Raw genomic sequence first — 22182 nt, forward strand, 5'->3', positions numbered from 1 at the left:
AATTAGGTACATTTCTGTTCCAGTGGTCTTCAAATTCACCAAAGCATGCACTCTGATTCCATCTGGACCTACTTTTTACATCCATGGATGTGATTATATTTATCCACATCACCACAATTTTTCCATACTCAATCTAAACACACAGATCCATCCTAGTATGGAGGATGTTACAGAGAAGGATTTTGGTGTTTTGAATTAAGGGTCTGAAGCACCTCAGATACACTTCAAAGGGAAATTTTCAGGTAACAGTTCTATGAGGGGAAAGTCATATACTGTTGATGAACACTTAAAAATTACCTATTTTTTGGGGTTGTCTTCCTCAATTCAAGCTGTAAACTTGGTTACAAGTATTGGAGGTTTCCTTTTCAAAACACACCCCGTATTTTCCAAAATAATTTTGTTCTAATGGATGAGGAAGAGACAAAAAGTTGCTACAAAAAAATGCCCATCAAGTGCTGATTAGTCTTATCCTTATAACAAGCCAGACAAAACCTGGCTTACACAAACAGCTCCACCAAAAGAAAATCAGCATGGATGAGGTAGAAAAACTACTAAAAAGACAGACTAAAATTTTAAAACTTAGCAGATAATTAGGCAAACAACAAAAGGGAAGCAAAAGCCACAACCAAATTTTTTTAAAGGAACCGACAATGTTGCTTCTACCAGCTATTGAAAGGATATGTAAGATCTTCACTTATTTTCAACCAAAACTTTGAGTGCTGTTGCCAAAATAATCGAAATTTCATGCAAACCTCATCACATGAAAACAAATTATTCATGATTTGCACCAGATTAGTCTTTTGTCTTGCACTATGAGAGAGGCAGCTCCACAATCCGGGTCTTGTAAACACATACACAGGAAAGCCCATCTTTACAAATGGCTTTGCAACACAGACCAGGCTTATCCTTTAATAAAATATGTACGTGGTACATTTCTTATATTGGTTAATGTTTATAAACTGTACTGAAGTTAGGAATAATTGTTATTATAATCTGTCATCATGATAAAGCCTGATCTGAAGAGGTTTGGGCAGTCTTAGAGAGCAGAATGAGCACAATAATTACAGAGTACGAAATGCTGCTTTCAGACTTTGTAAAGTTACAGGAACATAATTCTTTCCCACTGGAAATGGGTTAACAGTTCTAACTGTAAGCCCTTAGACAGTTATTTTAAGCTTTTTTGTTTGGAGCTGTCTGGGAAGGCAGTTGCTAGCAACAGAGACTTACATGCAGGAATCACAGCAGGCTCCAAAGTCAGAATGGTAAAGAGCAGGCCAAAAGCTTTTCCCTGCCCTCGAATTCTCATACCTGACAGCACCACAACACATCCTTCACTCCAAATGCCTCTCGTGCCACAAACACACCAGCTGCAGAATTGTATGGACACCCCAGAGACAGACCAAATCTCTCTGCACTTTAGCACTGAGAAGAAAACACAACTGAATGCACTGAGCTGCAACAGGAAAGATTGCTACAGGTTCAGTTGTTCCCATCTCAACCTCTTCAGCACTCCAGCACAAAACCAGGCTTGCACAGACATCCAGTGTACAGAACAACAAAGTCTGAGTGTTTTACAGATTCCTTTGAAGCTTTGCAAGAGGTAATGGGCTACAAATAAGGGAAGAGGATGGTGAAAGTTCATAGAGTCAGTAATACTTTCCATTCCCAGAAGTTTCTTCATAAGAAATATAAAGGTACTCAATTCCTCAGCCTGAGCCCTTAGCAGAGACATTCTTAAGACTGTCAAGCAGGCATCATCACTCACCCAAGTCTGGCTGGACACTAGCTGAGACTACACATATGGGCAGAGCCCCAGGATCTGGGATCAGCTTCCAACTCTGCTACAGACATGCACCTTAAGCAAGCCACTTCAAATTGTTTCATAAAATAAGAATAATACTTGAAACCAAAAACGTTGATATTAATGGAGTATTTTGAGGTCATAAAATAGCAATAGCCACTAACTGCCTATATGGAGAGTCTTCCACAAAGGGCTTAAAAGTCTAATTTCAGACATGACGCAATCAGGGTAGTGATAACCAAAGAAGAGGGAGTAAAACAAAAAGTGAAGGAAAAAAGTCACACAATAACATAGTTGCTCTTTTGTCACATGCCTGCCTCTATCTCACTTGACCCAGAAATATCTTTGTTTATCAGTAGTTATCTAAGCTGAAGTAGTGCTGACCTTGGTTTGCCCACATCCACACACTTGCAGCAAACAGATGACAGTATTGACTGAGTGCAGTCAGTCTTTTACAGCACTGACAGGGCTTCAGTTCAAATTTCTAAAATTATGTCTTTTAAGAATTCCTGCAATCACTGTTGACTATAAAAGGGTCTCTTTACTGTGCTGGTCAGTTATAAGGTACAGTAAGCTCTCGACCATGACTGGGGCTGTCAGGCATTACAACAATGCAGCTAAGCAAATGCACAGGAGTACCAGAAGTAGGAACACTGAAAGATGTGGGCAAGCAGGATCATCACACAGTGGAAAACAGTAAGGTTTTAAGACTCCAGGGGCTAAAAGAGCACTCTGATTTCTTAACCTTTAATTAAAAAAAATCAAAGCACTCTCCAGGTCTCCAGATTCACAGTTCCCTGCCAGTTACCTGACAGACACCTGCCCAATCTCCTCCTTTTAGCCACAGGGATTTCAGTGGAGGAAGGAAAGAGCAGATGGCTGGCACCAATACTGGATCAAACACAAAGCGCTTCCATTTCTGTAGTGGCTTATTTGTATCCTTACTAGCACTATAAAGCACTTCCACTATGGGGTATAAGTGACATCAGCCTCATATGGACTCAGAGCAAAGTCAGAAATTTCCTACAGATTCAGCTCAGAAATCAAACAAGCCACTCATTCTGTACTTTATAACTAGAAAGAAAAGAAGTCACCCGATAACAGCATGAGGAAAAGTGTTCTCTGTTAAGAACCCTTACAAAGCTATTTTAAACTGAGCAAAAGACTCAGTTGACAGTAAAACAAAGTTGAGGTCATTATGATTAAGTTCAGTACTATGAGAAAAACTAAAGTTTACACATTAATCCACCTGTAGATGCAATTCTATGAGTTTTAAGCAGATCAGAAGCATCCTGCACTTGCACAGTTTACTCTGCAAGTCCTCGAAGATTTTAATTGAAGTCATAAAATTTTGGTTCAATAATCCCACATTACACTTTGAACAGCAGTATTTGCTAAAGATACAGGCTATGTAATTGCTATTAACAGGAACAATAAGTCCTTGCAAATTGTGAAAAAAAACTCCGGATAGAAATAATTGGAAGATCAGAAACTTACTAGAAAAGCTGGTAAGATCATCTGCACTAAACACTTGACCATTTACAAAAGGAATCACTAAGCATGAAGGAAAAAATAAATTCCCTTACATTATATAGTTTTCACTATGGAATGAAGGGCTAATGAACTAATCATGTCTTGAGGTATATGGATTCGATTAACCTGATTGTCTCACACCAAAGAAACTCTGAGATGGACGCTCCTTTACAATCCATAATGCATCTAGTCATCTAGTTCTAGACCAGTTTGGATGAGGCTCTGAGCAACCTGGACTAGAGCAAAGTGTCCCAGCCCTTGCCAGGGGGGTGGAATGAGATGATCTTTAACGTCCCTTCCAAAGCAAACCATTCTGATTTTGTGATAGTGGATTCTAAAGGACTTTTTTTCACACCAGGTAGATAGCACTCTCTTATTTCAAGTAGGTTACTTCAAGTGGTCCAGCTTATGTCCCACAGCATCTGATGGCATTACTGTTTTCAAGACATCTCCAAACAATAAGAATGAACATCCACTCTCTCATCAGCAGGCTGACATTTGTTACACAGTTCTTCCCCATTTGGAAAAAATCTATGAATCCACCAAGGCAGAAAAACATTCTACCAGTTATTATACCACAGACAAATTTCTCCTGCAGAAAGTAGTTGAAGGAGCTTGTCCACAAACAAACTTCATGTTATTGGAATACTTACCATTTACATAATACTTGGCAACAGTTAAAGCAATATATCAACACCAATTCATTCAACTTCACAACACGTGTCACTTGCAACATTCTGTATTTCTAACAGGTACACAAAGAGAGACAAAGCAGCCTGTTTTGCTGAAAAAGCAAAAAGGCAGCCAAGATGAGATATCCTTCTGTATTTTCTTTATCTCCGTTTTGTCTACAGACTGCATTTGCAAGATGCCAGGTAAAGCATCTTAATTTTGAACAGTTATACCGAATTCAGAAACTACTACAGAACACTACTTTTTAAGTACACTGTAGAACTCCCCCCACCCAGAGGTAAATTTTAAGGCAATTTATATAAAAGTCACAAAGTCTCCTAAAGCACATGAAATTTCACTTGTAGACATTAAAGGCTCTAACATTAAAATATACATGTTGGTGTCACAGTAGAGATCTCTGATACTCCACATAGTGTTCTAGAATGCCTTTGCGCTCTCAAGCTCTGCCTGGAACTGCAGCCTAAGGAGAAGGGCTCTTCCTCTTGCCTGATCTGTGAGGGTTGGGGTTTTAGGCTTCCTTTTTTTTTTAAAGAAAATGGCAGCACTAGACAGGTGTACTGCTCTTATTGTCCATGGCTTCATTCCCTGCGCTACAGTACAGAAACTGAATTACAGCAATTTCTATTTTACATGGCTGCATGGCCTCATAATCACAGTATAACAGCACTAAAGAATGCATAAAGAGTATACTCTTAACGCACTTACTCTGGCAATCTCTCTTTAAGGGACTGAATTACTATTATTCCCTTTTTATTGAAGACTAAGCTAAGTCTGGGAGAGGGAGATTTTAAAATTACTTGTCCAAAGAGGTCTAGGACAAACAAGATAACCTAATTCAGTATCAGGTTAGTGCCTATCCTTTCAATCATATTTAGTTTCTTACTCAGTTTGAAATCCCATCCTAAGGTTGGCTAAAGTGCACATGAAACCTCTCCAAAACATTTCTTCCTATTTCAGCCCACCCACGAGACCGTATGCCATGCATATTAATAAATTCAAGATAAGCATACAGCAGTCCATGCAGGTTTATTGTGGATCTAAAAATATCATGCGAGCTTTTGCTAGAGTTGTCATCTCTAAGACTTATGTGCACATACACTAGCCTTGGCTGTGGTGGTGTCCACGGGACACAGAGAAATTCAGGATACCAGGCAGATCTATTCAGGTACAATCATGACATTGTTACTAATTTTGCCTAGGAATTAGATAAAAATGCTGAAGAATCTCACCCAGTTCCTTCCCTGCATGCAGTTACAAAATCCTATGAACAAAGAAGGGAAGGTATTTATTTATTTATTAGTTGATTAACGCCGATACAAGCTTTCATCTGTTTACATCACTTATGAGCACCATAAGCATAAAAGCACAATTTGGAATCAGAGAATCAAAAAGGGGGCTCTAAAATCCTGTAAGAGTGCTTTTAGCAACTACCATAACATGTATATTCCCACCTTCGCAACCACGTTCCCAAACACTACTCCAAGGGAAAAGAAATTTTGATCTTTTCCCACAACTGCAACATCTGAGATGCCACAAATAAGAAACACCTTTCAGGCCCACAAGGAATGGATGCATTGGAGCTGCATGTGATACCTTGAGAGGTGACCTAGAACAGAGGCTAGACAGTGTTAAAGGAGTAAGATTGATATTTATTAAAAAGGTATCATGTGTGTTCAGAGCTCACTTGTGCAGGGACAAGCTTCCACATCTTCCACTCCTTGAACCCTCTGACTGAATGTTCTGTTTTACCCGGACAAATTAAGAGCAACCTGTACTGATTTTTAGCAGGAGGACAGCACACATCACAGCAGCTGGACTACAGGAACAAGGGTTCTTTCAGGAGACTGTGGAAAGGGCACTGCCACTGCTCTCACTACCCCTTCTGTGGGCCCCAGAAGGCAGGGAGCACCGTGGTCCTTGGCTACTGTTTTGACCTGCAGCAGCAAATGTCAGATTTCTGTCATTGAAGGGATGAGAGGGGGAAGGGATGGTCAGAACCACCACACATTTGTTGTGAAATATAGCCAGGTCTCACAGAAAAAAAATAAAATAGGGCCCAGAGTTTTTAAAATACAAACAGTATGGATGAAATTGGCAGTGTCATTATTCCCTTTACATAAAAAGATATGTACTTGTCACAGCTATTTGGGGGGGGGGGGGGAACAACAAAAACCAGCAACAGAACTAAGCCTTGGGAGCTATGCGTGAAAAAGGCTGTCACACTATTACTTAAAAAAAAGGGCAAGTACTAATTTGCACGTAACTGATGACATTCACCTATTACAGTAGGTAAAATTGTTAAGTAAATGTTCTTCCTAAGTCTTGCACCACTTGTATTTGTGGTTTTGCTCTCTCTGTCTTACTGACAACCTTGAACATTGCACAAAAGTTTCCCTTGCAGACAAAATCTGACAAATCAGGGTCACAAAAGTACTGTCAGAGCCACAAAAATGAACAAAAAAGCAGAAGGAAATTCACACTCATTGCTATCTGCACCACCAGGAAAAGTTTAGATAAAATAATGGCTTTTACACATATACAGCTCCTGCAGGTAGCAGGCTAAGTTTGTATTACTGCAGACATTTCTAAACTCAGTGGCTCTGCTTAAGCAAGGTTTCCACACCCTTCAGCTCTCTTCAGATCACTTTCTGCAAGACTTGTGGCCCTGATGTTGGCCTAAAACTTCACAGTAGCACCAGTGCGGAGACAGGGATTATTCCCCCAGCAGCATTTTCAGAGGCCCAGGGCTGAAGAATTCACACTTTCAATTGAGGTCAGGCACGATGGTCGGTTTCCATTCGGTTTCCATTTGTGTTGCAACACACAAGAAGCTAACAAGTGAGAAAAGGGTGAGATGACAAAAAAACTAGCAGGAAGAAGAAAATCTCCTCAAACCACAAGTGTATCAGTCCCTCCAGATGCCTTTCCTCTTGCTCCTACATTTCCAGTAGATTTTGTCCATTTTCTAGAATATTATGCCTTCCAGTTAAACATGCTTAGTTTCACAAAGACATCATGGCAGTTCAAACTGTCCCAAAGGACATGAACCACCCATCCAATTAAGCCACAATAGTAACTTCTAAGTGTGTCACCCCCTTTTTTTTTAAGGTAGCTTTTTGTAACTGGTAATTTCTTTAATGTATTTTTTTTTGCTTATACCTTACCTAGCAATAATAAGATAGATTTGGACATAAAAAAGGTACATTCAATAAAAAGAAGTAGTTTGTAATTTTTGTTATAGTTCTTAGTTCCTTTTCTTGAAGAAATAAAAGGTTTTCTAAAACATTTTGTTTGTTAATATATATATATATAATTTTATGCAGAGATATTTGCATGGTAAAAAGGAATTAGCACTTTTTTTCTTATATATGGAGAGAATGCTGTGTGCCAATTTTCTCAATATCACTGGGAAAACTGCTCATAGTTTCAAATATTGCAAATTGTTAAAAATAATTTGAAAAATTTCATTCACTTAGCATTCAATAGACATTGGATATAAAAGTTCAAGTTTTTAAAAGCAGCAGCTGGAAAAACCCCACCTGTCAGTTCCTCAGCTCCCAGTATAATTTCACTAGGTCTCTAGTCAACTTCTAAAATAAGTATATCTGCAGCTCCAGTGTTAAAAGGGGAAATTGCCTTCCACAATTCCGATTTTATAGTTTTTTATGCCTTAAGTAGGTAAAATGACACTTTTGAAAAAATTGTTTAAAATAAAGACCATAGCAATAAATATACTATGCTTGCCTAGCTGCATCAGTAAAAATTTCCTCAGCTGAACATGGACACATTTTTTTCCCTGGTTCTTGTGGACAACTAATTCTTCAGCAACAAAATCCAAGTCCTGATGTGTTTCTGCTAATAATCTGTGTACTTACAACAGTCTCTACTACTGAGAGTGACTTAGCCGTTAAACTAAACTACCCTAGGAGTATTTTCCACCATCATTCTGGGAAGAAATGGAACATGTATACTTGTATATGGTTAACACTCTCTTCCCTCTTCCTCCAAGTAAACAGCACACACAGACACACAAAAGGCAAGGAAAACAATTAACCTTCCAACTCCTGAATTTTGGCTTCAATTCCCTAAAGTAACTTCATGCCAAAATCGACATGTGGAAAGAATAATCCCCGGTGACCAACTTTGCTGAGGCTTGTGGAAAACTGGCCTGTGCAGCACAGCAAGCTCTTGCCAGAGATCTGCTGCCGCACAGACCTCAGCAAACGTGCACCACAAAAGCAGCACCATGTCCTCCCCAGGCATTCTGGAAAGCCTCAGTGTTTAAAAGCAATCACTGACCACCTCTTTCATCCCACACTAAAGTTTAAGTACCCCCCTTCCCTCTCCACCCCCCAAGAAAAAAATACAGGCATACAATTACAAATGTATGCACTAACTTAAAGTCATATTTTACTCTTGAAAGCATGCAACTTCATCACATGGCCCCAAGGACTCCTCTGGATTACTGGCACCACGTCTGTCAGGAGATGCCATCAATTTATTTTAAGATACACAGGTTGGTGTTTGAATCTACCAATTTGCTTTCCGTTTGGAGCTGCTGTTTTAAAGCAAAATCCCACCAGTAACAACTCCCTCTTCATTAAATATCTTAAAATTTAAAAATTAAGGGATGGACAGTACTTCATTAAAGTATTTATTAAAGAACTCCCTCACTCATGAATAAAAAAAAAAAAAACCGAACCAAACCTTGGATGAACTTTTACCAGATCCACTATTTTACAATCATAATTCCTTCCTGAAGCAGCAACTCTCATAAGTACTGTCTGCATATGATTTCAACTCAGTGTATTATTATAAAATATTTTATGACATGCACCTGTAATTACTAAATATGTTCCACATTTGAAATTTGTTTAAGTATCTTATTTTTCTGCATTTTGGAGGTAGCAAAACACTGTGTTTTCCCGACAGGAGTGCTATGCTCCCCTGCTCCCTCCAAGCATACTGAGTACCTCAGTACTGTGTTACCCAGGCCCATTCACACTGCTGTAAAAGGACTGCTTTTGACAAGACATTTCTGTAGGCATCTGGGCACCAATAAATTTTAATGTACATTGCTGTTTCAGCTCATGGTCGGTGTCTCCCTAGCTCATCTAGTTTTTCCAACTCCCTGAGATGCTTCTCTCATTCCTACTAGGCAGGAGTAGCGTTCTCCAATCGCTGCTAGAAGAAGCTGGTATAAGCACAAATTTCCATTTATAGATCACTATTAAAAGGTTTCCTCTCTTGCTCAGGCAAACACTGGGCTCAGTATGATTACAATCCATCTGTGCATATATCTGTTAGAAAAGTTATTTCCTCTTATAGAGGGTTATATTTATTTAGCTGCTCCAGTACAGCTGTTCCAAAGCCACTTGGAGTCTAAAAGCATGCTTTTCTGATGTTGCTTTTCCCAATGAAATGCCTCAGCTGCTGAGCAAGAGCCCGAGTGACAGCCTGCAGAAACATTATCTCTCAAAGGGTTTGCGTCCCCCCGCAGCAGAGCTTACCGTCCCGCGAGTCCCGGAGCCCAGGCTGCCCCCCAAGAGGCGGCCGGCAGCTGCCCCTGTCCCCGGGCAGCCCGGCAAGCCGCGGCCTGCGGCGGCCGACAGCCAGCCCCGCCTGCAGCGAGGGAGAGCCCCGGGCCGCGGGCACCGAGCCCCCGGCACAGGCCCCGGGGCTCTGGGTGTCTGCAGCAGGAGCACCGGCCTGCACAGAAAGGCATTCCGCCACACAGTCATCTCATTCAGGTCTTGAATGAGGATTTTTTAAATTTTTTCTTTATTTTTAATATACAGCCTCTTTTGTTGTTTATACTGCTTATCTGGCAATTCTACAAGATATGAATATACACAGCTTCATTTTCAACTTTTGTGTTAGAAGGAAAGTCCCAAAATTATTAATTATATAACTTTACAGCAAAATCACAAATTTATTAAAGCAAGGTGAAAAGTAGCACTGATAGGACTGAGGAAAAAAGAAAAAACAAAACCTGTTTGAAACTAATGCCCAATACACACTTCAGAAAAAAACCCCATCAAAAATAAATTAACATTCCTGCCTCAAGGCCAATTTTTCCACCAATTGTATTTAATAATAGTAAGGGACTGGGCTGTTGCTGAACAGATAAGCTGACATCATTCCAGACACATGAGTTTTCCAGATCTTCCTTTTCATATTTAAAAAAATTAAAATTAAAAAAACAAACAACCCCAAACCACCAAAACAAAAACAAAACAAAAAACCAAAATCAAACAAAACACCACCCTAACAAACACAAAAAACCCACCACCACTTCTTAAAAGATGGTGAAGGAGACACCTTTCAAGCAAAATGGTCTCAGTAAGTCCTGTCAGCAAAGTATATATGCTTTATTTTATTTCTTCACCTGCTGTGTTTCTTTTAAATAAACAAAAACAAAGCAAAACAAAACACCAAAATCAAACAAAACACCACCCTAACAAACACAAAAAACCCACCACCACTTCTTAAAAGATGGTGAAGGAGACACCTTTCAAGCAAAATGGTCTCAGTAAGTCCTGTCAGCTTGCAAAGTATATATGCTTTATTTTATTTCTTCACCTGCTGTGTTTCTTTTAAATTTTGCTTGTGTAACACAGATAAGTCAAATCAGTGGTTCTTTCCCTTCAAAGTGATTGGTAACTCATCTCTTTCACAATTCAGCATTTGGAAGAAATCTTGCAATACTGGTGCTTCCAAGTTAATTGTGTGAATGAATAAAGGGATATGGAATAATTAAGCAACTTTAACTTTTCAGTAAGATGACTGCAAGTATCATCAAGCAAAATGTTTTGAAGTTCCTTGTTTCCAGCAACAAAATCGTTTTCAACTAATCTGACAATGCAGTTGACATTTTCTGATGGTGTCAGAACACTGAATATTGAAAGCCAAAAGAAAACCACCTTCTTCCACAAACTCCCTATTTACTCCATGCAAACTGGCACCAGCTCTCCAAATCAGGACCACAAGTAGTAGCTACAAAGAGAACACTACAACAAAGCCTTCCTGTTTTCACTTTCTTATGCACAGTGGGTAACAGTTTTGTGTAAGTTAGTCACCAGCAGAAACCCTATAATAGGAAGGGCAAAGCGTTCACTTTGCAGTTGTTACTGTCAGTTTTTGATTTTTTCTGCTGGTCCTCTCTAGTAACATAGAGCAAAAGTAGTATCAGTTTCACAAAAAACACAGCTGTGTTTTTGAACAGAAATACAACTTCTCTCAACTTCTTGCTTCCTTACAATCCAAAATTACCTGTGTGCAAGACTGCCCTGTCCTTCCTACACTGTAGCCTTTTGTGTCCACGACCAATCCTGAATCCAACCTATAGCTGTTCCAAGTGAAGGTTTAATATTACAAAGGGTTACAACAAGCAATCTTATAACCAAATATTTTTTGCCCTTTTTCATGCAAGAAAACTTCATACTCTTCAAATCTGTTGTAAGATGCGTTAAGCTATTTTGTCTCGACAGACTAGGAGATTTCATTAAAATATATCAACAATATGCAAAAATGTTTGGGGGGAAAGCAAAGGGTTAAAACCTCCATGATAGCTGCTACAAAGAAATAATAGTAAGTAACTTGACAAAATATTCACAGTCTCCTGCATTCAAAGTCATTATGCTTTTCCCCTCCAGACAGGGTCAGTATGTCCTGCCAATTCATGAGCTCCCAAAAATAAACCAGTTGAGTAACTAAAGATGTCAATAGATTTTCACATTGCCTCCACACATCCAAACTGTATGGCTTAAATGGTTACTTGTAAACAGCCAGGCATCCTACACTTAACCTAGAGCACTTTCCCAAGCAAATTCTGTCACTTACAGTTACTCTGTTAGAGCTGTCACTGAACAAAGAATATTTTTCCACCTCCAAACTCTCATAAATTAAATCACTCAGAAAGAACTGCCTTTTTAAAATGCTTGATAGCACGTAGCAAAATTGAGCATTCTATTCATCTTCACAATAAAAAACCCCACAACAGAGCAGCTGAGAGATGTAAAAAATGCCCTGAACACATACTTCAAGGGAGAATGTTGATCCACCACTTTCTTTCCTTCCATCTTTGACCTTTTCACTGACACTACCCAAGTTACCCAACTGAGAAACAGAAAAGTACGAAATAACTCTGCATAAGAGGAGACTGAAATCACCTAAGTGCACAGAACCAGAGAAATAATAATTTTGTTCACTGACATGACTGAAAGCCAAGTACATAACCTTGGCTAGGGAAACTACTCAATCTGCTCCACACAGAAACTGAAGCACTAATTTCTAGAGTACAATCCAGAAACCTCCATTCCCCATCTCAGATTTCTAGAATAAACATGATGGGATTAACAGAGAACTGAAATTCAGGCTTTTAATCACAATGCCCAGGAAAAAGCCAGTCAAGAGGGCCCATAGCAGATGTATACAGGCAAACATGTATCTGCAATTCAATGAAAAATCGCTATTTCACCCAAGGCTTAAGTGCCTCTATCTGCTGGACGTAAACAGAGGGCGCCAAAAACCATTTCTGAACAGCGATGTCAGCTGGTTCTCAAGGAGGTGTGAGAGGGTCTGGGCTGCTCTACAAAGCCTGCTGACAAAACATTCACCCAGCTATAGGGATGTAAATTCAGACTCACATACCACACCTTCCCCTATCAGGAGGGCCCATCAATCACCTCCTCTGTGTGGGACAGAATCCTCATTTCTACTCACATTATGCCACTGAGTGTTAGGTCAGAGTATTGTTTTCACGATTATCTCACCTTTAAACGAGGATGATACCATGGCACAAACGATGAAAAGTGCTTGTCAACAGTAAGCTTGCAAGAAAGGGAGCAGACTGGAAACATTTTGTTATTTTATGTCCCATGGCACCAGAAAACAAATGCTTCCTGAATTGCATTTTCCTGTCTTCTCCTTCAGGTCCTTAGTCCTACTTATCCTATAGCTGTCTAACAGCTTGCAGATGTAAGTGCAGATTCGTGTATTAGATACAGGAAGTTCCACAACTGGAAGACCTAATGCTCTTCTGCATGAGGGCAAAGAGCACGACTTGTTCTAAGCTCAGGGTACCTGTTCCTTATTGCTGCCCATTTTAGTTTCCATATAAGCAGCTTGTTTTGTCTAAGTATGAATAAAAGGATCAATGAAATCATAAATCATCATTTCCCTTTAAGGGTGGGACACCACAGAAAGAACAATAAAAGCACTTCAGGCTATTAAAAGAGATTAAGAGCAAGATTTTACTTCAGATTTTTAAGGCTATGCAAAGCCACTGCCTTCTTGGGAAGAGTATGGATGTGACTTCTCAAATATTTTAACCCAATTAATATGTTAGAAAGCTCCCCTATCTTCAATTTCCAGGCTATAGCCCTGAAACAGATCTCCGTAAGAACTGCTGGCAGACCCTATCACAGCATTGCAATCTCCACTAGCAAATGATATCCTCAAATTGCTTTTGACAAAAGGGACCCCTACAGATTGCTCAGCTTCCCAAACGTCTAGGTGTATCCTGCAGCTTTGTAGCATATTATTCAAACTAAAGTGGTACAAACCCGCAGTAAAACCATACTGCTTCAGAAAATGAATGTAAAACTGTAGACTTATCTATGCAGCCTGAGATCAGGTGCAGACTTTTTTATATCATGATGTGAAAATGTCCTGGTTCCAGCCAGCACAGGGTTATTTTTTGTAGCAGACATGAGGGGCACAGCTAGGTCATTACTCTACACCATCTCATGTCATTGCTGGGATGGAGGAAAGGGACATTCTTCTAGGGAAAGGGGTGACTGTGGCAATTGTAGATTTCCTTCTGGTGAGAAAATGTGGCAGAGGGAGCCATCAGCTATTTTATTGCTGTTACTGCTCCTTTTCTTATCTCATTGCTGTTTCCAGTAAACTGCTCTTAGCTCAACCCATGATCTTTGCCTTTTGTGCCTCCAATTCTCCTCTTCAGCCCATCAAAGTGGGAGAAGAGGAGAAAAGAGAGAGAACCGGTGTGTGATTTGGAGAGTGGAGGCACTAGACTGGGGAGTACCATTCCTAAACCTTGACAGAAGTGAAGAAAAACATCTTATGCAGGTTTGAATTATACTCAAAATCCCTCTTCAGCAGATCTCAAACTCAAGAGAATATAGAAAACTGGATTTTTTTTTTTGTTTCATAAGAAATTATCTTTCTGTATTTGACACCAAAGCGTTGCTGCAAATATTAGTGCCATCTCTGCTTTTCAGCTGAGTAACATGTGAACCACTGAGTTTTCTTGTTTGCTTTTTGTCACATGGTCCTTGGAGTGTGCTGTTATGGTACTATACAGGCAGAAATAAGCATTTACAATTTGAGATCAAAATTCCAAATATAGTTTAAATACCAATATCTCTCATGAAGGAAGCACTAAGAATTTCTAAATCTAGGTATCTTCCTATATTGGCGCTTTTTTATTTTGTGTGAGCATGAGAATGTTGGTTATCTTTTAAAAACAAGGTGTTTTGCTCTTTCATCTAAATGTCATTTTCCCACAAATATCAACAGGAACATGATAGCACTATAACAATAGAATATTGCTGATCACAATTGGAACAGATTATTGATTTATCACCACTGGGGAAAAAGAAACACTTCTGTTAAGAAAAAAAGTAAAAGCCATTTCAATATCACTTTAGTCAGCACAGAAGCAGCAGCAGCATCTTGCCAACAGGGATGTTTTAACATCAACTACAAGTATCAAATACACTGTCCCTTTAACTAAATATCCATGTGTATGTGGTCAAGCAATTGCTGGTGTTGACAAGTATTTGGGCCACTGCCCTTGCTCTCATACTTGCCTAATGATACCTGACAGAGGTGCCTAGCAAAGAAATCCATAAAGTGGCTAAAAAGCAGCAGTGCAATTTGGAGGCCAGTGAAGGGTCTCTAGCCTTGCTCTACTACCTCTGTGTTAGAAATGCATTTGCTTTATGACCAGTCCACACCAGCTCCATCTGTCTCCTGTGCTTAAGAATTCAGCAAATACATGTTTATGCCACTCTCAGACAAACAAAGACCTGCATCTTGGCATACATGTATGCACAGGCAGGCTAGCTCATTTTAAAATGCCAGGAGAGATTACCTGAATAAGGAAACTGAATTTTCTAGTGTGCAATTTTTATCAGTAGTAATTATGATTATTAAAGAGCTCTTCCAGTTGCAGAGAAAAACTTTACAAATCAAGGTTTCAAATCTGCATTTCTTTTGCTAACAAAGCTCTCTGAATTTTAATTTCCTCTCTAAAGGTAAGGTAACTAGGTTTATTTATACTGCAAATTAAAAAAAAAAAAAGCCCAGATAGCTTTGTTCATATTTTAATAGAAAAATATCATTGACATCAATAAAGCTTCTTGCAGGGCAGCCCCTTATTCACTGTTAACAAGTGCAAACCACGAGTATAGTATCAACTATATCACACTTCTCAGGTTTTCAACTTCTCAGTTCTTCAAATGTTTATTCTTTATCTCTCAAATTCAAAATCAACATATATTGTTTATAAGGAGCTCACATTCTTTTTGTATCTTCTTAGGCATTAAAAGATCTTTTCATCACACATCAAATTTTTCTACAGAAACATTTACAGTACATTTTCTGCAGAAAGAAAGCTGCAATAGCAAAATAAGTCAGCTAGTGCCCTACCTGAAATATTTTGCTTTTGCCAAAGAAAAAGGACTAAACCAAGGAGTCACATACTTCAAAAGGAAAGCAGTTCCCATACTTCAAAGGGAAAGAAATGTCTTAAATATCCTTTTGACTCTTAAATGTATTTAGGAAATCATGATAACAAAAGACCACTTCAATGCTGAAATTAAATCAGAAGAAAGTGAGGCTGATAATCAAATGCAACATTTTGCACAGTTGTTTACTTACAATTACACCCTTTATGTGCAAAGGCTTTCTAGTTATTCAAGGAGCTTTCTAGTTATTCAGCCCCTAATAACCAGAATGCCTAAGGGTACAGTAATGCTTCACTAGTATGACAAAAGTCAAGCTTTTGTTTTTAATATATTCCTTTTCTTCTCCAGAGGCATCTCAACATCCCTTAAAACGTGTTCCTTTAAACAAATATTGTTTGGAAAGTCCACATTATTTACTGATATATACTTATATTTTATGAAGATTTGAAAGTACAATAGCTTTCCATCAAAAAATCTAAATAAAATATGTATTATTAATTAAATATTATGGCTACTATAATTGTCCCCTATATATAGTGTGTCTCATGCAGGATAACATCTAGAGTTTATCACAAAAGATTCAAAGAGAATAATTGAACTCAGAATTTTCGAAGTCATGAAATCAAACTAAATCATAGAGGCAGTCAGATTTCCCTCTGCTAGTTTCACATTTGTGAGTATCTGGGATCCTAAGTTGTCATCACTGGAGTCTCTTAAAGCAGTCAGAATGTCTTACAGCTGTGGCTCTCTCTCCTCCCACCAGGAATTTGGCAGTGCTGGGATTTTATTCTCAAATGGTATAAAATCAAATTTCATTAGGAAAATACTTTGCTAAATTCTTCTCCACCCAAGTGCAGTAATTTCCCACAAACACAGCAAACTCTCCTTTCAGGAAGTGCATGAAAGAATACATTATGTAGGGAGAAATAAATGCTTGAAATCAAAACAGTTTAAACTCCCAAGAGTATTGTTAAGGATATTATAAAACTGTAAACAAGAATGCAATTCTTGACAATAACCAGGTGACATACGCAGGAGTGGAAAAGGAAATGCTCAAGGAATCCCAGGTGTACACAGGCATAGCAGGTAAGGCCGCACCTAAGCATACGTGATTAAGTCAAGTTTGAAATCTTGCAACATCTTCATGAAACCTGGGATCCAAACAAAAATGCACTTTTACCTATGAACTACACCATAACAAGGCTACTTGGAGATTATTCAGACTTCTAGGACTAGTTTCAACTTTGGACCTCATTAGGATGCACAGCGCAGACAAGGTGGCAAGCACTTCAGCAGAGTGGCTGCCCCACAACCTGCAGCTCCAGAGAACAACAGGTTTTGGTTTGTCCATGCTGAAGGGAAGCAGCCACTCTGACAGCTGCAAATGCACCATACAACTCTGTACCACACACAGGCTGCAAAACCAAACCAGTATTTCAAAAAGTCCTATTAGTTAGAAGCCCTTCAAAAAAGAAAATAAAAAAATAGACAAGAACAAAACTTGCAGTTATAATTCATGCATATTTTGATCACCATTACTCTAGAAATAACAAAAGCAACATTATCAAAGACAACAAATAAAGATAAACTCCAAAATACAGCACTATATTGAAGGTTAAAATAACAGTACAAACAGTCAAACGAAAAGCTTCAGCATGGTTTAAAAAAAAAAACCAAACCAAACCAAACTTCCCAAACTACTCTAGCATCACAAGGAAAAGAAACTTTTGTTCTCAGGGGAACTAAGTTATAAAATGAGATATGAGTGAGTGTATATAACAAATGGTGTATATACATATAAATATACACAAACATTTAATTTGTCTTCTTAAAACAAATGACAGGAGGATACACCAATATATATCATTGTACTGTAATCTCTCCTATGATGGGGAAAGCCAAGCGACTGAGAATCAATGTGAGAAGATAATAGGCAGCAAAGAAAAAACAAAGCCTGAACACTGACTTGATTCCTCTTCCTGTCTCTTTACATCCCAGCTCTGAACATGTAATCTATCACTAAAGTATTTAGTAAAAAAGATATCAGAACTGTTTCTCAGTTTACTACTTCAGGTACTAATAGCACTTAACTTGTTTCAATCCTTACCAATGCTAAAGTCAAACTATACAGAACATAAACATTAATTCTCACTAATTAAAGGTAAAAAGGAAAACATTATTCTATGCTTTGCTGTAAGCCTTTCAAATTGTCTTTAAGAACAAGCAAAAAATTAACTGAATTAACACTGAGGGCCACGCCCTCCCAATCTAGCTTTTCCCAGTTTTCAACTTCTTGATTAACACCAGCCATCAATTCAACATGGGGCAATCATGTAGTTTACTTGTACATAAAAAGAACATTAATTTTGGGGTATGTACATTTCAAAGAATATCTGTACATCACATTGTATACAGATTAATGAATTATATTAATTTAAGCCTTGTTATCTGGTGGCTGTCAGTTGCACAAAATACAATAAAAAGCTTCAAGAGAGCCTGCAAAGCAAGATTTAATAATTAACTAGATCATCTCTGCATCCACATTCGAACGGTTGCTCCTAAATACATGGACTGCTTTCAAAATGCATGTATTCACACTTTTTCCCGGTGTGCAGAGTAGAGCTTTCCCTCATAACTTCTTCAGTGACCGGAGTCGATCAGCAGTGCAGCTGGAGCCCGCTCAGCAGCAGAAGCTGTGCAAAGCGCTGTGGAGCGCTCCTGGAGCAGCCTCCTGCTGCAGACACGTGCCATTTGTGCACTGCGAGCTGCTGGAGCTTCCACACGGAATGCAAGCGGCTGCTATGCAGCTACAAAAACTCAAATTATTACTTGACCAAGCACCTCTTTCAGGGACGTCTGCAGTGCATAACGAGGATTTCTTAGTATGAAGGCTCAAATCACACCGGGGGAACGTGTAATTCAAAGCACAAGCAACTCTCGTCTGACATAAAGCTCTCTGCCACACTTGCAATTATTAGGGAAGGTCCTCAGGATATTTCCTTGAATTAGCAGTTCATCCCTCCTATTTTACAAATTGCTCAGTGACAAGTCTTCCCTTTGGATGTGACTCATGAGCCTTGGCTGGCTCCTGCCAGAACCTGCAGCTTTTTGGGCATGTATTGCAAAACCTCACCACCAGAGCTCCTGCCTCCCTCACCTCCCCCTTTCACACTATGAATACTCAAAGCGGTTTACTTCTCACTTCATGTCTCTTAGAATGTAACTAATTGCACTGGAGCATATTTACTACATTTAATTTTAGCAAAACTGTAATTTACTGCAACCAGTACTAAGATTTTATGCAATGGTCCAGACCAAAAATAAATAAATAAATAAATAAAACCAAACCAAACCAAAAAAAACAAAACACCCCCAAAAAACAGGGTACAAAAAAACATCAGCTCTTATCTCTTATCAACATTCTTATTCCACAATTTCATCAGTTGGTTAAAAAAAAGTGTTTGTTAAATGTTTACCTAAGCTCAGCAGAAAGCTATGTAAGTTTCTTGAGTAGAAATCCTTCAAGAACTGCTAAGCATATAGAAAATATATACACCTTTGCAAACAGGGCCACAGGCTAGACAGATTTCCAGATTTCCACTCTGATTCCTGGCAGTCCCTCTTGTCTCCTTACATGCCTGGGCACACCTCCGCACATACACCACCAAAGTGGCCATTTCCAAAGAAAGGCTGCATGTCCTCAAGTCAGGGGCAGCTAAAGGGCTTGATTAGCAGCTTGACAGAAGAGTATCATGAAAGGGATAACAGGCTTGAAAATATCTCCCGTGGCTCCGCAGCCACCACTGACAGGCGACCGTAAGAGTGAAAATGCAAAAATGTAAACTAACATTTGGAGCATTTATGCAAGGTTTTGAAAAGCTTGCATTGTGCTACAGCCCTCATCACTTCATATCACCACTACTCGCATGCACCTGGATGGGTTAAAGGCTAGCACAGCTACACCTTTATTTTGCTAACATGCCCACAAATGTATATATATATCTATGACTAATTCCACCGAGAACCACAGGACAACTCAAGGACGTGCAAGTTACCTACTCCTTTGTATACACATCCAAAGAATCCTGGCCAAAAACTCTCTCCCTCCAGATAGGTTGTGAAAACCAAAAGACTTAGCATAAGGAATGACTATATTGTATCACTATCACCAATGATTCAATAAATCTTTAAGAACTACTCCAGAGGTACTTTTGACATCAAAACATCCAGTATAACATAGACTGTCAAGTTAGTCAAGGCATGAAGTAAAATTTCAAGAAAAATTTACAAGTAGAACATTACTGTAATGCACACATTATTTGTTTCGTATGTTTTATCGAAACAAAATGCTCCAATAAACCTACAGAAGGATCACTAAGATCATTTATCAAATGACAAAAAAAAGCCAAAAACCAACAAACAAAACACAAAAAACCCTGTCAATCTGTTAACAAAGCCACATATATTTTACATGAAGCATTTTCTTGAGAACCTGAGGAAACTACCAATAGTATGATCTGTGTCTTCAGCTAAAATACATTTTAGTTAAACACCAAGAAATTTTAAAGCAGCTTTCCATTTTTATAGTACTTTTCATTGCAGTGCTCAAAATACTTTACAAGCCTTTGTGGCATTTATTAAGACATCAGCTATAATAGATGAAGATAACACTTCCAGAAAATTGTCTCTAATGTTAGGCCAGTCTCTGAGCAGCAGATCTGAAATGTTTCAGATCTGTCATGAATTCCAAGTACTCACAAAACCAAGCTGATAAAAATAAGAGGTGACCAGTATTTCTGAAAAACAAATCTTAGGGAACTTATGTTGTACCCACAAGAACTTTGGAATAATTATGATGTTCTTTAAAGTCTTAGTTAAGAGCCTTGCTAATACAGTGTCAGTGGCACACTTTCTCACTGCCTCATAGTATCCCTCAGCCAACACTGCCTACAAGATCACTGAACCACATGCAACTTTTGAGTTAAGTTGAAAAAGCATGCCCTGAGCGAATCTCTGGTCTGGTAGTTCTTTCAAGATCTTAAGTTTTTGTGGCCTGACACAGAAACTCTCCCCGGTGCTCTTCTCTCCATTTCCAAGCCACCTAGCTGAACTGCAGTTGCTTATTTTAACACAGGTCTTTTTCCCACACAAGCACACAAAAAATTAGACGAGAGCAAGAATTACGCTAAATGTGCAGGACTGTAGCAAACCTGCTTAAATTTCACCTTGTATATAATCACTTTAGAAACATGAACCCGCAGATTCAATGAGCTTTCAATTTCTGTCTGCTGTGATTTCAGAAACTGCTAGTGGCATTACTGCTGAGTATTTCAGATCTGTGATTTCTACGATCAGCCTCACTCCACTTCTCCTACCTTCCTCTTCTAATTCTATGACGAAGTCGGTCTAAGAGGAACGTAGCAGTTCAATGCAGAACACATTCTCTTTTTAGCATTTGCAATGCAAAACTAGGTTTTGTTCGGTACAGAAATCTTGCACAATAGCCTGTGTATACGTATTCGTTCCAACAATGCTGTCCTATGCAATCACTCTGTAATTACACACAGTCATAAAGCTGCTGCTGTTGCTGCTTGGAACTGCAGTCTCGCCCTCTAAACAACCTAATAGTCTCTGCATTAGGACATTTCTTTTTCTCTCTTCCCCTCCCTTAACTGCTTGCTCCAGTACAGATGGCCTTTACACTAAGCTCAAAGCACGTCGTCGGAATGAAATAAAGTTATTATTAAAAAATTCCATGTTTTTAAAAGAGCGTAAAATAAATCTTTGTTGAGCAAATTGAATATTTCGCTAATTCTGCAAGCTGCAACCACACAAGACTTTACAAACCAAAAATAAATCCTGCTTACGCCTGTTTAAAAAAAAAACCCGTAAGTATTATATAAGACACTCACATACGCGCGTAGGTGTATTGTCAGCTTTTACTGCTAAACTGCAACGAATCGGTCTTTTGCAGTTGCTGCCAGAAAAGAGCTGTACCCTTGAGAGCACGGGATTTTTCAAAAATTATCTAACAAATTCCTCCCCACCCCCCTCCACTGCGTAAACCCCAGCAGAGCGATCCGACCCTCGCCACGATGCGCGCTCAGCGGCGGCCGGGACGCGGCGGCTCCCGCGCAGCACCGGGCCCCGCACACGCCGGGCTGCCCCGGCTCCGCCACGCCGCGAGCAAAGAGCTTCCCCCCGCTCCAAACCAACCCCCCCAAAATTCCAGCCGCAGGCAGCTCACCCGGACACAGACACATCCTGAAAGCAATGCCGCAGCCAGGCAGCCGCGAAGAAACCCCTCCGGAGCGCTTGTAACAACTCAGGGTACGGCAGGAGGCGATGGCTCAGCAGCCGAGCCTGGTCCCCCGCAGCAGGCGGGCCGGGAGTGCCGCTGCCCCGGCCCCGTGGGGCTGCGCGGCCCGGGCGCGGAGCCAG

The 22182-nt window shown here is 39.5% G+C and overlaps 1 protein-coding gene across 2 annotated transcripts in view; it reads right to left on the reverse strand.

Annotated features, from left to right (window-relative positions):
* The window catches only part of MIDEAS (mitotic deacetylase associated SANT domain protein), a 55156-nt gene that overhangs the window by 29377 nt on the left and 3597 nt on the right, over positions 1–22182 (reverse strand). Inside the window, exon 1 of one of the 2 annotated variants that reach the window (XM_041459841.1) lies at positions 21989–22179. The exons of the other annotated variant lie outside the window; for it this stretch is intronic. The gene's annotated coding sequence lies outside the window, so the exon portion shown is untranslated. Of the gene's footprint in view, positions 1–21988; positions 22180–22182 lie in introns of those variants that run through there. 2 annotated transcript variants of the gene reach the window in all.

This window comes from Pyrgilauda ruficollis, unplaced genomic scaffold (genome assembly GCF_017590135.1).
Source record: "Pyrgilauda ruficollis isolate IOZ18807 unplaced genomic scaffold, ASM1759013v1 scaffold14, whole genome shotgun sequence".
NCBI classification, from domain to species: domain Eukaryota; kingdom Metazoa; phylum Chordata; class Aves; order Passeriformes; family Passeridae; genus Pyrgilauda; species Pyrgilauda ruficollis.